The sequence below is a fragment of the Myxocyprinus asiaticus genome, chromosome 38, assembly GCF_019703515.2.
Source record: "Myxocyprinus asiaticus isolate MX2 ecotype Aquarium Trade chromosome 38, UBuf_Myxa_2, whole genome shotgun sequence".
NCBI lineage: Eukaryota > Metazoa > Chordata > Actinopteri > Cypriniformes > Catostomidae > Myxocyprinus > Myxocyprinus asiaticus.
The window spans coordinates 12,546,308-12,560,144 of record NC_059381.1 but is presented as its reverse complement, the minus strand read 5'-3'; the positions used below and the strand labels follow the sequence as shown (position 1 = coordinate 12,560,144).

At 36.4% G+C, this 13,837-nt stretch overlaps 1 long non-coding RNA gene across 2 annotated transcripts; it reads right to left on the bottom strand.

Moving 5' to 3' along the window:
* Positions 1-3,149: 3,149 nt before the first annotated feature.
* LOC127428630 (uncharacterized) lies at positions 3,150-10,389 on the bottom strand. 2 transcript variants are annotated; one of them, XR_007895119.1, is made up of 4 exons: positions 10,130-10,389; positions 7,999-8,114; positions 7,193-7,326; positions 3,150-3,933 (listed from the first exon to the last, which is right to left on the bottom strand). It is a non-coding gene; the product is annotated as an uncharacterized LOC127428630 (long non-coding RNA). The 2 variants fall into 2 exon arrangements; XR_007895118.1 differs by lacking the exon at positions 3,150-3,933 and adding an exon at positions 3,951-6,684.
* Between the last annotated feature and the right edge of the window lie 3,448 nt (positions 10,390-13,837).

Here is a 13,837-nt window from a genome sequence, read left to right as displayed (position 1 = left end):
TTCAACTATGATATCGGACATCAGAAGACTACAAAGGACAGTTTGGAGACTGAGAGGATTATTGGTTGCCCCCTGCCCTCCCTTCTAGAACTGTACACTTCCAGAGTGAGGAAAAGGGCTGGTAAAATCACTCTGGACCCCACTCACCCTCCCCACTACCTTTTTGAGCTGTTGCCTTGTGGCTGATGCTACAGAGCACTGAGCACCAGAACCATCAGGCACAAGAACAGTTTTTCCCTCAGGCTATACATCTCATGAACAGTTAAAAACTACACTATAATTACGTGCAATACACAGCCAAGTCAATTATATTATTTAACATATCCTACCTCTTCTGCATTACATTCCCTTGCACTGTATATAACAGATTTGTATTTGTACATACTAATATATATATATATATATATATATATATATATATATATATATATATATATATATATATATATATATTGTCTTATTGTGTATTTCTATATATACTTATATTTCTATTCGCTTTTATTTTTATTCTATTTTTTTATTATTATTATCTCTATCTTGTTGCTGTATTGTTTGTGCACTGGAAGCTTCTGTCACCAAGAAAAATTCCTTGCATGTGGAAGCATACTTTGCAATAAAGCTCATTCTGATTCTGAAAAATGGACTAAAATATTGATTTCTCACCCACACCAATCAAAAGACATTAATTTAACCACTGGAGTCATATGGATTACTTTTATGCTGACCTATGTGATTTTTGGAGCTTAAAAATGTTGGCACCCATTTACTTGCATTGAACTAACAGAGCTGAAATATTCTTCTTAAAATCTTCATTTGAGTTCTGCTGAAGAAAGAAAGTCATACACATCCGGGATGGCACTAGACTGAGTTAACTATGAGAGAATTTTCATTTTTGGGTGAATTATTCCTTTAAGGTTAGGGATGCTATTTGAACATATTCTAACCTTTTACTAAATATAGACCTACACTACTGGTCAAAAGTTTTGAAACACTTGACTGAAATGTTTCTCATGATCTTAAAAATCTTTTGATCTGAAGGCGTATGTTTAAATGTTTGAAATTAGTTTTGTAGACAAAAATATAATTGTGCCACCATATTAATTTATTTCATTATAAATCTAAAATTTAATTAAAAAAAAAAAAAAGTTTTTGAAATGTATGACTTGGACCAAATAATAAAGAAAAGCAGCCAATAAGTATAGATATAGATGGGAACTCCTTCAAAACTGTTTAAAAAGCATCCCAGGGTGATACTTCAAGAAGTTGGTTGAGAAAATGTCAAGAGTACATGTCTGCAAATTCTAGGCAAAGGGTGACTACTTTGAAGATGCTAAAATATAACAGTTTTGAATTATTTTGGATTTTGTTTAGTCACAACATAATTCCCATAGTTCCATTTATGTTATTCCATAGTTTTGATGACTTTACTATTATTCTAAAATGTAAAAAAAAAAAAAAAAAAAAAAAAAAAAAAATATATATATATATATATATATATATATATATATATATATATATATATATATATATATATAATAAAGAATAAGTGTTTCAAAATTTTTGACCGGTAAAGTATTAAACTTTAATACCGTGTAACTCTGTAATGTTGTTTGTGCTACGAACATAAATTATACCACAAAAAGCGACCAGACTTTACCTGGAGGATGATAAAATCCCATTTACTTACATTAGCATCCGCACTTTAGAAACCGCAGAGGGCTATTGGCATCTGCTGGCGCCACCCTAGCTTCGTGGCCGCGTGTTTTGCACAGGCAAGAACCACTCAGTTTTATCAGAAAGTGTAAATCTATATTTTGTGTCTGTAGTTTTAGCAAACATTGCCTGAAGCTTTCAAATTGTAATATGAAACTATACTAGATAAATCATGCTCCCCATATGTATATTTGAGGATCAAAAAATTTGCTTGTCCACGTCAAATAAAGAAACTGGTAGCTTTCATTCGTGAAATTATTAATGGCTCATTGTAAATAGCACGTTTCTGCAGTGGAGTCAGTAACAGAAGTTTTACTCTTGTGTGAAGCTGCATCTTCGTCACTAGGTGTCAGCAAAACATAACTTTGTGTTACTGTAACAAGCGGTAAAGCATATATATATATATATATATATATATATATATATATATATATATATATATATATATATATATATATATATATATCACAAAAAAAAAAAGTCCTCAAAAAGATCACATTTAAGCTTGTTATGGAGCAAGTGGAAAATGTATTACTATTCACTATTACTATTACTCATTTAAAATGAGTAACTCCACAGACAAGTTGAAAGAGGCAAGCAATCTAGTTTGTATTATTTAAATATACTTATTAATCGGTTGATTGCAATATCAACAATAGCGTTTTATTTTGACCCGAAAATTTCTTGTAAAATGGCCAATGTACAGCATCGTTCCCCAAAAGTGTGGCTGCAGAGTTTTTTATAATCTGGGCCGGAGTGGCTAATCGGGCGGATTGGGAGAATTCCCAGTGGGCCGGTCAACAATTGGTCCAGCAGGTCCACATAATAAACTTTCATCATGTGTGGCATAACAGTTACCTAGGGTGACCATACGTCCTCTTTTTCCCAGACATGTCCTCTTTTTCGGACCTTAAAAAAGCGTCTGGACCAAATTTCTAAATTTGCGAAAATGTCTGGGATTCGGCTTTAGTTGCATTATGATGTGCATCTGGTCTAATACTTATTGTGTGCGCGCGCATATTTGCATTGCTTTAACCCTTCTTTGAAAGTCCCGCCTTCTCGTACACCAATTGGTCGATTATAAGAGGCTTGCAGCAACTATTGGCCAAATTCCTGCCTGTCAATCTCTCCGCGAACGCGAAGCGTTGTTGTACTCGGCATCAAACAGTTGCTTGACAGCAGCAAATGACAGCTGAGTAGAAACAATGCCCAAACAAAAGCTGGCACTTATATGTCAGTTGCTAATAAAGGTGCAAGTGATTTAGAAGCACACATTAGCTCTGCGAAGAATAAAGGGTCAGCAAAAGGTGAAAGTTCATCAGGTAAATTAACGGACTACTTTTTGCGACCAGGTAAAATTATCACACTGCTTCATTTTCCATGGCCATTCAAAATAATAGTAATAGTAAATGAAGGTACACTCATGGCATCAAATATTTTATTTTAGTAATGGACATTCAAAAGAATGTTGGATTTTTTTTTTAATTTATATATATTTATTTATGTTATGCTAATAGTGTCTTTTTTCACTGTATTAAAGTTTGCATTCATAGCAACACTGTTTTGAACCCTATTGTACCCCACCCCAAGGATTTTGTGTCCAGAAACGCCTCAGGAACAACTTTTGTACTTTGATATGCCCTCCATGTTACCAGAAACATCACAATTACACTACATTAAATCAGTGACAATTCAGCTAGGGTCATCCCACACTCAATAATTTTGTACAATGTCAGAAGTTTCATAATTTCTCATAATTGAGAAATTTCTCAATTCTCAAACTGGTGTAATGTGTAGTTAAAAACAAACTTTACATAGTTTAGGCCCATGACAACTACACAGATATGCATGTAAACCCTTGCAAATCACAGACATCTGACTGTCCATTTTAAAGGTATTTTTTTTTCACTACGTGGCCAAAAGTATGTGGAGACCTCACTTAACCTCACTGATTTACAAGGAAAGCAACAAAACATTTATTTATTTTTTTGGAAATATCTGACACTACAATCAAGACGTTTGATGGGCTGGTGACAATCCCAGGTTATGCCCAAGCTGAGGGCAAAGCAGCAATACATGGTGCACACTGGTGTCGTTTTCCAGGAGAGGGGACAGTTCCTGTCTGACAGTGGCCGGCTCAGTGGATCTCCAGATGGGACAGTATCTGGTGATTGCATTGTTGAGGTGAAGTGTCCGTTGTCAGCCAGAACCAAGACTCTCCTGCAGGCAGCAGAGAGTAGAGAATTTCTTTTCTGGATTTGGATGAAGTGGCTGGTTCCCTGACACTAAAACAAACTCATAACTACTGGCATCAGATCCAGAGCAACCTACACCTGACTAGAGCTAACAGTTGTCACCTACTTGTGTGGACTCCTCTTGACCTTGTCATCCTGCCAGTGCTCAAAGACCCAACATGGGCTGTTAACATGTTTCCATCCAAGTTTTTTTTTTTTTTTTTGCGACAAAAGGTGTAGCGCATCAACATTTTTACCGATACAGCTGATGGAAACGTAACTGTCGCTAAAATTTCACAAGTGTCGACATAATATTTTTTCCATTTAACTTTAGCGCATTGAAGTTGATACTTCAAATGTCATGAAAAACTGGTTTGGAAACACTTTTTGTTGAGAAAATAGGCATTAACGCAAAAATGTGTCACATGACAGAATTTACCCCAATGGTTAGCCTGTGTTAATCATGACGACAAGGTATACATCCTTGAAAGCCAATTAATTGTACGTGAAGCATTACTCGCACTGTTATGGATTGGTCTTAACGGCATACCTGCACAGATCCAATGCTGCAAACACATCTGCGTCATGGCACTTCCAGGAGTGCCAACACAATTATCTTGTATCATGCACCTGTCATCGACAAGTGCACGGAGAACAAATAAATGGCCACTCTTTGTGATTAATCACGGTAGCCATCCATTTATTAAAGTTGCTTTTGCACACCATTCAAAATAATAGTTGACAGTCATGAAATTAGCACACAATACATAAAACATATCATTTCCATGCACAAAGATGTCTTAAATTTATAATAATACACAATACTAGGAGAAAAGCATCAGTGTGCTTTTTAGGAACACTAACATAGCCCAATTCTATAAAATTATTGTTTAGCTTACTTTTGAAAAAAAAAAAAATGCCAGCAAAATTCCCTGTAATAATTATACTGTTAGGCCTATATACCTGCCTTTTCTTTACACAAACTTAAATTAGAAAAAAGTCGGCTGAATGACATTCTCAGAATGTTTTACACTATTTTTTTCAAGACTATAAACTATCAGAACTTTTTGTCCAATGCTGAGTTCACTTTCAGAAAACTAGCTTTTGAACATTTTTAAACTTTTAAAATGTTTAAATCTAACCCTCTTTACCTCTGATCGCATTTGCTGAGCTAATTCAGAAAATGTAAATTTCATTATGACGCTAAAATTTATTTTAGATGACAATCAAATTCAGTTGGTAGTTAAAAGTTGCTGGACAAATATGCAGGACGTAATGCAGTTATGATGGCAATGCTTTAGATTAGATGATTGTTTAAAATAGCCTAGTGAATATAAGGAATGTATCATATGTAAACCCTGATATTACACCGCATTTCTTTAATAGCTGTGCACACAGCACATCGATGGATGGTCCTTATACTGAGACCGAAAGTTTTCCCCCACTACATGGTGCAGGTTGCCAGCTTGAACAGGGCCATGACGATTCGCTTTAGGGTTGGAACCGGTGGCAACCTGCGATAGGCGCAACATCAGGACTAATATTACAGTCCTATCAGAAGGGCAACTGCTCCCTTTTGATTGCAATTCCTCCTCTTTGATTGCATTTATTTGTGAAATTAAAATGCCAGTAAGATGGCTAATTTCAATGAATTGTCTCAATACTCTCCCCATTTTACAAAGACTTCGGGGGGGGGATAGGGACAACTGGGAGGCGAAAGGTACACAATTAGCGATACACACACATTTCTGTATGGAAACGGCTTAAGGACAGATTTCTTTTGCGATAAACCAAAACGGTTACATTTTCTGTTTGGGTTAATTCATATTTAAGATGTAGAATGCTTTGAAGCAAATGTCCACTGTGCCCCACAATGTATTTTGTTGAAGTGCTTCTCAGTGAATGAAAACAAATGCTTGAAAGCACTGACTGCTGGAAAAATGGCATTTTTTGCACCATGCAGGAAATCAGCCACTGGAACCAACCTGTAAAATCTGAAATGACTGTGTATCAATGCATTATCAATTCAACTAAGTTTAAAAGCTTTAAGTACACATCTTTAGGAGCAGCAAAATCATTGCATCTGACACGGTTCTCATGATTTACTAGTGCTTCTTCTTAAGTATTTAATATTTTCAGTAACACTTTCAATAACTTTGTATTTGTTAACATTTACTACATTAAAAGTAGCAATTAACAATATTTTGGGTTAATGTAAATTTATGAAATGCATTACAGTGAACACAGAGTGGTTAAAATAGTTCACCCTAAAAATAATAATTCTCTCGTCATCTATAAAGCGTGTACATGAGTAGTGTACCTGTACAGTGCTCTGCAGATGGATCAAGGGCAAGAAATGCATTTTCTTATGTTAACAAATAGGCCTAGAAACTTATTGTAGTGTTACTGTATTTCCTTCTAAAGGCTTCCCTAAAGGCCCTGGCATACTCACTGAGAAGTTCTTTTTTAATCTTCGCTCCGGCCCAAAAAAAAGTTCGAAACAGCGGAGCAATGGCATACTGTTTGCGACACATACAAGTGGGTATGTGTCCATGCAAATGTGTATGTGCAAGTATTTAATTCTATGATTTTAGAAATGTCTGTGTTAAATTACAGGCTGCATGTCAGTGAAGGCTTTCCTGGTTCCTGTGAAGCTTGGTCCATACATTTTCCTTCCAATCATGTACCAATGCTGAGAGCACAATATGGACCTGAAAGTCGATGTCAACTTGTTTGTCTACAATAAAACGAGAACGTACAATTGTTCAATGTAAACTAAAAAAGCTGAAGTCTTGTTAAGAAAATTTGACTGCTATGACATTTGGATGTGTGATGTGAAATTAATTTATGTTAAATTTCTTAAAGGAATAGCTCACCCCAAAATGAAAATGTTATCACTTACTCTTAATAAGAATCCTACTCTTGATTAGTTATATACTTTAACCTCATGCTGTACTAAACTTGTATGTTGTTATTTTTTCAATGGACCAAAAATGTTTTAAATGTTCTTCAAATTCCTTTTTTTCCATACGATGTCAGGACATAGTGACCAGTCTGTCAACCACCAAAATGGACATAAAAGCAGTTTCTCCTTTGGTGTGTAATGGCATGAGTGCAAGAAAGTAATGACAGAATTTTTAATTTGGGGTAAACGATTTCCTTACATAATTTAAAAAGTTAAACCTGAATGACAGCACAGTCTTGCTATTCCCTTAAATACAGATAATGTTCTTTATCCCCAATACCTGCTGTCATAGTTTACACATTGGACAGAAGATGAAGAGCCACTTCTCTCTATTGTGCAGGATCTTGTTCTTAAACACAGGCACCCAGTTCTCTTCAAGCTTTGAAGTGGAGTCAGGATTCAAATCTGAGAAGTCTTATCAAAGTAAAGAAAAAAAGACTGTCAGATATTAGCAAAAACTATCCAAGGTTTTAGTAATCATAGTTAAACCATGGTATTTGAGGTAAAACCAGAATCACAAAATTAACCATGATTAATACAGTCAGTTACTACAATATTCTTTTATTAAAACCATGGTTACTATAAGGATACTGCAGTATAACTGTAGTGAAATCATTGTTGTTAAAAAAAAAAAGAAAAAGAAAAGAAAAACGGTTGTTAAAGACAAGGATAGTACAGTTAGGCTAATATTAATGTAGTAAAACCCTGAAGAAGAGCGCTGTGTGAACGAAAATCTGAAAGATGTGCTAAAATAATTGTATGAGATAATCTTTGGATGAGCGGAATTATTGATTCCAGACCTTCGCGAATGTTTGAATTTTTTACGAGGCATGTCTCTATCATGCCCCCATCCACAACACAGCATCACTAAGTTACAGGTATACAGAAAGTGATCAACCCAAGATGAAAACCTTAATCAAAACCGTCCAAGTTTTTAAAGTTAATGCACACCTGTGGTGTAACAGTCGCGGCGTTTTGTGTCTGGATTAACACCTCCAATGCGTATTAATTTTCAGTAAATCTACAGTCAATTATACCTTCATATATTCAAAAATTACTAAACAAACAAATAAAATAACGACTTACAGCTTACATTTTCCAGTTTGGCGCTCTCTCTCGCGCATGGCAGTCTTGACAAAGATTTGAAATTGTACGTAACGACGTACAGCGTACAATGTTTCTTTGACGTCTGCATTTCTAAACTGTTGACACAAACACACACAATAACATATTATTAATCCCAATAACACAAAACAAACAAAGCTATATCAGTGAGTCCACAACTAAAGCTCCTTGGCTGAATTCATCTAAAATTCAACCAAAAGTATATTGCTTACATAACTCAAGTGCAGTGGCGATTTCTCAGGGCCAGCAAAGCCTTCTCTGCTGGCCTAACATGCCAAATAAATAAATATTTTTCATCCTTTCAACCTCAATCGCCTTTTTGCCTATGTATTTTTAATCGCTTTCCACTCTTAATGAATCTACAAACAAATAGAGAAAAACGAAAAGTTATCCAGTCAGAATTTATTCCTTGACGCTTACAAGCAGCCAAGATATCACACAAACATGTGGACATTAAGGGAGATATACAAAGTAAGTGATAAAAATTCACTTTATTCATATCGATAAATTAGTTTGTTTCCACATTACATGATACTAAAGCTTGTTTAACAAACGCCTGCAGAAACAGGTGTATAAAACTTTATAATCTCTTTTGATAATCATACACCTGTAGCACAAATGCTAGCGCTGCAGCATTGTTTATCAGTTGGGTTGCTAGGAGACATCTCTAATGAGAGTCAAACCCCTGCTAAGCTAAAGGGAGCGTTGCAGTTTTGTTTCCTTAAACCAGTGCTCGAATTTAATCAAGTCTTATGGATGGTCCCCACCATAAGAGGGTGGGGGGGTGGTCTCACAATATACAATTTATACAAAATATACAATATATTTATTTGATCATAATATGCATAACTATATACTATTTATTAAAAACAGGCTTACATAAAAGAACAGGCTTTTGTGTTGATAAAGAATAAAAAAAATATACATTTTCAGTACAATGTTATATAACAAAGAGAGATAAGCTACTATTCTTTTAAATGGCTTACTCCAAGTAATACTGGATTTAGAGGGTGACAAAGCAACAGACCCAAAAGGGCAACTATGGCAAATATACAGTTGTGCTCAAAAGTTTGCATACCCTGGCAGAAACTGTGAACTTTTGGCATTGATTTTGAAAATATGACTGATCATGCATGTCTTTTATTTAAGGATAGTGATCATATGAAGCCATTTATTATCACATAGTTGTTTGGCTCCTTTTTAAATCATAATGATAAAATCAAGGAGCACAATACTTGTTGACTGCTCTCCAAACATAGCGCTTATGGTTGACTGCATGAATTTAATCTACTGCATGAATTTAATCAGATTTGTCATTATTTTTACTAAAATCTAAGTATCTTGGGGACCCCCCTAAGTCTATGTTTTACTTCTTATGGGGGGTCCCTAATGCCTTATGGGGGGTCCCGGATCCCCCCAGCCCCCCCTCAATTCGAGCACTGCCTTAAATGTCATCTTCCAAATATCAGGGAATGGAATGCATTTATGGTCGGAGATATCAAGTAGAAATATCCCACATCCAACTTGAATGTAACGCAGCATTACCGTGTACCCTGACGAAACTAAATTTATTGCAAGCTACATTTAAATCGCAAATATTATTAAATAGGTTTTTCTAGGTATTACAGACCTCCTTGGTAGATTCATATGAAAAACTATGATTTTTGAATGTCTGTTCGGGAGACGTTCATTTCACAAAACAGTCATGCTGCAGTTAAAATTAGGCTTGCTTGAGCATTAAGTGTCGTTTCAAGTTCTGGCTTTCGTGCGTGGACGTGTTTTTAAAATGTAAATTGGTATTACTAGTTAGCTGCAACGTAATGTATGATGCCCAAAAGCATAGTGTGTCTTATTCATTGTGAAACTGTGTTTTCTCAATGGCATGAATCACACTGAAGGCCTAGACTTAACACGGCCCGCCACTGCTCAAGTGGCAGTTAATCATTGATTTATGGCAGGACTAGCATTACAAATGTACTTACAATACATGGCTCATAAACATGAATCAGCTCATTTAACAAGCATTTTTCCTCAACATACCAACATTAAATCATTCTTAAGTAAATGTGTTCTTATCTAGTTAGATTCTTACCTTTTTTCTGTTGTTTTGACTCCTCCGGGGCCAGAACTTTTGACATAGGAAATGTAACAGAGCGTTTGTATTGGGTTCGCCTAAACACTTGTATATCATAAAATAAGAAACGGAGACAAGTTAATGTTTGAACAGAACTTCTCCTGCATTTATTTGATGCACCACGTTGCAACTGACTAAACTGCCCGCCGTGCAGTGTTGCCAACTAATTTTCAGGGGAAGTTGCTAAAGGCAGGTCGATTTGTTGCTAAAAGTTGCTAAATTATGTTGTGATGTCATAGCACGATGGCGTCATTACGTATCCGGTTCAGCAGTTCTGCGACGCAAAACTGCGTCATTACGTAGAGGTTACTCAAATTGACGACTGGCCATCTCAGCAAAAAATATGATTTGAAATATGTTAATTTAGATTTGTTCGTAAAAGTAATATGAACATATATATTATTTGTAAAAGTAATATAAACACAACACATTTTTTGTTATCATATTTTTTTATTTTTAAATACAACATTAAATTATTGAACAGTTACACATTTTTGAACAATTACATTTTATGTATTGTCTTATTAATTAGTGAAACTACACATTCTGAACAATTATAGTTTTAAGCAGTGTATTGGTAGTTAGTTAATATGCTACCTAACTGATCAGAAATTATAGGTACATGCTAATAACAAGGTGTACCAAAAATGCACAATTATTGAACAATTGCAACTAGCAACTTAACTTAAATATGATGTGTGTACTGCTAGGCACCTCTCTCCAACTCTCTCCAGGCTGGTGTGCTGCTTGGCTGGCTAGCTGTCCAATGATTTCCTCTAGCACTTTTCTCATTCACAATGCAGTGCACACTGCCACCATCAGACTTGTCTCCGCCAGTTCCAGAAAATCCAGTCCTTGCATATGATGAATCACATAGATTGGCAAGGAAATCCTCTTCATCTTCACTGTCCAACTGCACTGTCAATGAGCTGGTACCAGCAGAAGAGGATGGAGTGGCCTTAAAGCTGTATACTGCTGTGGTGCCAAACTGTTGCAGCTTCACTTGGATGTTTATGCTGGTAATAGGTATCACCAGCCAGCTTCAGTCCATATCGCACGAGGAGTATGGAGTTGAGAGTGTGCAGTGACATTCTATTTCTTAACTTTGACTTGACCACACTCATTTGGCTGAACAGCCGTTCAAGCTCTGCATTTGAGTGTGCAAGGAGAGGGCAGCGAGTGCAGCTTTGCCCAGTTCTTCAAATGGTTTTGACTCGGAAGAGTCTGTGTAGGTATACACTTCGCTCCAAAACTCCATGGTATTTTCAGTTGATTCCCATCTAAACAAATGGATGTTTCTCCATTGGGAAACAATTTTGTCAATTGTCCGGGGCTGGTACCCCAGTAGCTGAGTGCCTTTATTGTGTTTAGTGTTTCCTTAACACTGAACAAAGTCATGTTTCGTAAGGCTTCTTGGTGGTCTGGGAGCCTTGCTTGCAGCTCCTTGCTTAAAGCAACAATATAGTTGATGCATTGTCTCCGAATGACCTTTCGTCCTCTGGCGCAAGACTGAGTTAGGACATTGTGCTCTCAAAAAGGTACCCAAGGTATGGTGCTGGACTGAGATGTCCATCAATAGCATCCTTCAGGACATCAGTTTTTGCCATAGAGTTGTCTACTCTGCTGCAAATTTATGATAAGAGGTGTACCAGATTGTCCAAAAGCTTGACAGGATCTGTTTGTTCTCCCTCAAATGACTTCACTGCAACTTATATTTCAGACAGGATTGATTTTAAGAATGTATGGTAGACATAGTTAGTCTTGTCCATGGCAAGGAGCACATCTGCCATGTAGCAATGCTCACTGGTCTTGGTGAACTCAAAGTGGAGTTTCAGTTCTTCCCACTGGTCCAATATATGAGTTACTGTTTTCAACACTCCTAGGGATGGTTTCTTTGGATGCTACACTGACAGCCAATTGTAAAGAATGGCGCACACACAGCGGATGAGTACCAAATTGGGCAAAGCACATTCTTCCTTTAAAATCTTGAGCACCCAAGTCATCACAGACACATTATCAGTGCCAATTAGGGCTGCCCCCGACCAAAGATTTTCCTAGTTGTCGCACGTTTATGATATTAATTTAATTACTTAAAGGTGCAGTATGTAAGATTCAGAAACCCTTGTTATTAATGATACCTGTGGCCGTTAAGTGAACTGCAGCCTGTTGTTCGTGATCGCGGGCGCACACACTCCATAGGGACGCGAGCATCAACCAAAACAAAGAGACTGAACGTGATTCACCGGCATCATGATGACAGATAAGGTAGCATAATTAAAATTATACAATTATGATTGTTTTACTACAAACTTTGAGACTGTATATTATATTTGACTCTCCAGTGCTGGAACAGGGCTAAAACAAAGTGTGGATATAGGTCTGACTATGTGAGACTGTAGTTTGAAGTAATCACTTTTCTTTGCATGATACATTGCAGGTAGCTTGCAATTCGTAAGCGTTAGCAGGCAAGATCAAGTTAGCTAAAATTACACAGATCAATCCTTATGGCACTATATTTCACATGCTTTGCAGTTATGTAAGCTTACCTGTCCAATAAGAAGAATGCCAATTCAGGGTCAGTTTTGATCCCCAAAACCGAATGAAGGTCCCTCCAGGAATCAAATGCCCTGCCGATGTTCACTCTAGTTTTTGGCTGACTCTGAGTTTGTGTAGGAGTCGGTGTTGTGTTTGGAGCCGGCCGTTTGCTGGATTCCATCTCTAAGATAACGTTACCTAGTGATGCATGTAGTGACAATGCAGACTGTCTGTTGACACTGTTAAATAGCGGAAGCACTGAGGCAAGGCAGCGTGCAAAACGTCACATCCTTTGGATTTTCCCGGCAAAAGCAACCCGCTCCCTTTGCATGAAAATCAGTCTACAGGCTAGGGTTGTTCTGACAGAGGATGATCTCGGGGATCGACGATGGTCAGAGTGATCAACAATAGCTGATGCCTTTGATAATGTCAAGATGATATTTGGCTCGTTTCCCATTAATGTATTAAATTATTATTATTATTATTAGGCTATTATTATTATCAAATTAATCTTACAAATAATTTGCCCGTAGACACACAGACAGGCACTAGAAGAAACACACTTTATTATATTATTAAGAACAGATGACAGAAAAGCCATCTATGTGCATGTTTGTATGGATGAGTCCAGTCTCATGGAACACGCGTTTGTAAAAGGTTGTCACTCTTTCTTTGTTTCTGTCTTCTGAATTTTTTTGATTTATTTTTTGCAAGAACAGTGTCATCTATGAGTGCTGCAAATGACCTCAGATATCTCAGCTCAGGAGGTGCTTTGAGTTCAGTTCACTTTATTTCCACAGTGCAGTTCATTGTGACCACAATTCTGCAGCCTATATATCTGTGATTAAAACATAAAATAATACAAAAACACGTTCACCTTGAACCATGATTTATATATCAGTGAATATTATAATCATAATGATTATTTTTACATTTATAATTGTTTTTATGTGTTCATTTGTGTAAGTAATTTTCCGCCTGCATGTTTAGACGTATACTTGATGGTAAATGGAAAGGTGTGTGTGTGTGTGTGTGTGTGTGTGTATATATATATATATATATATATATATATTTTTGTTTCGTTTGGAGTGCAATTTGAATTTAGAAATGTATTTGATTTAAGTTTTTCGT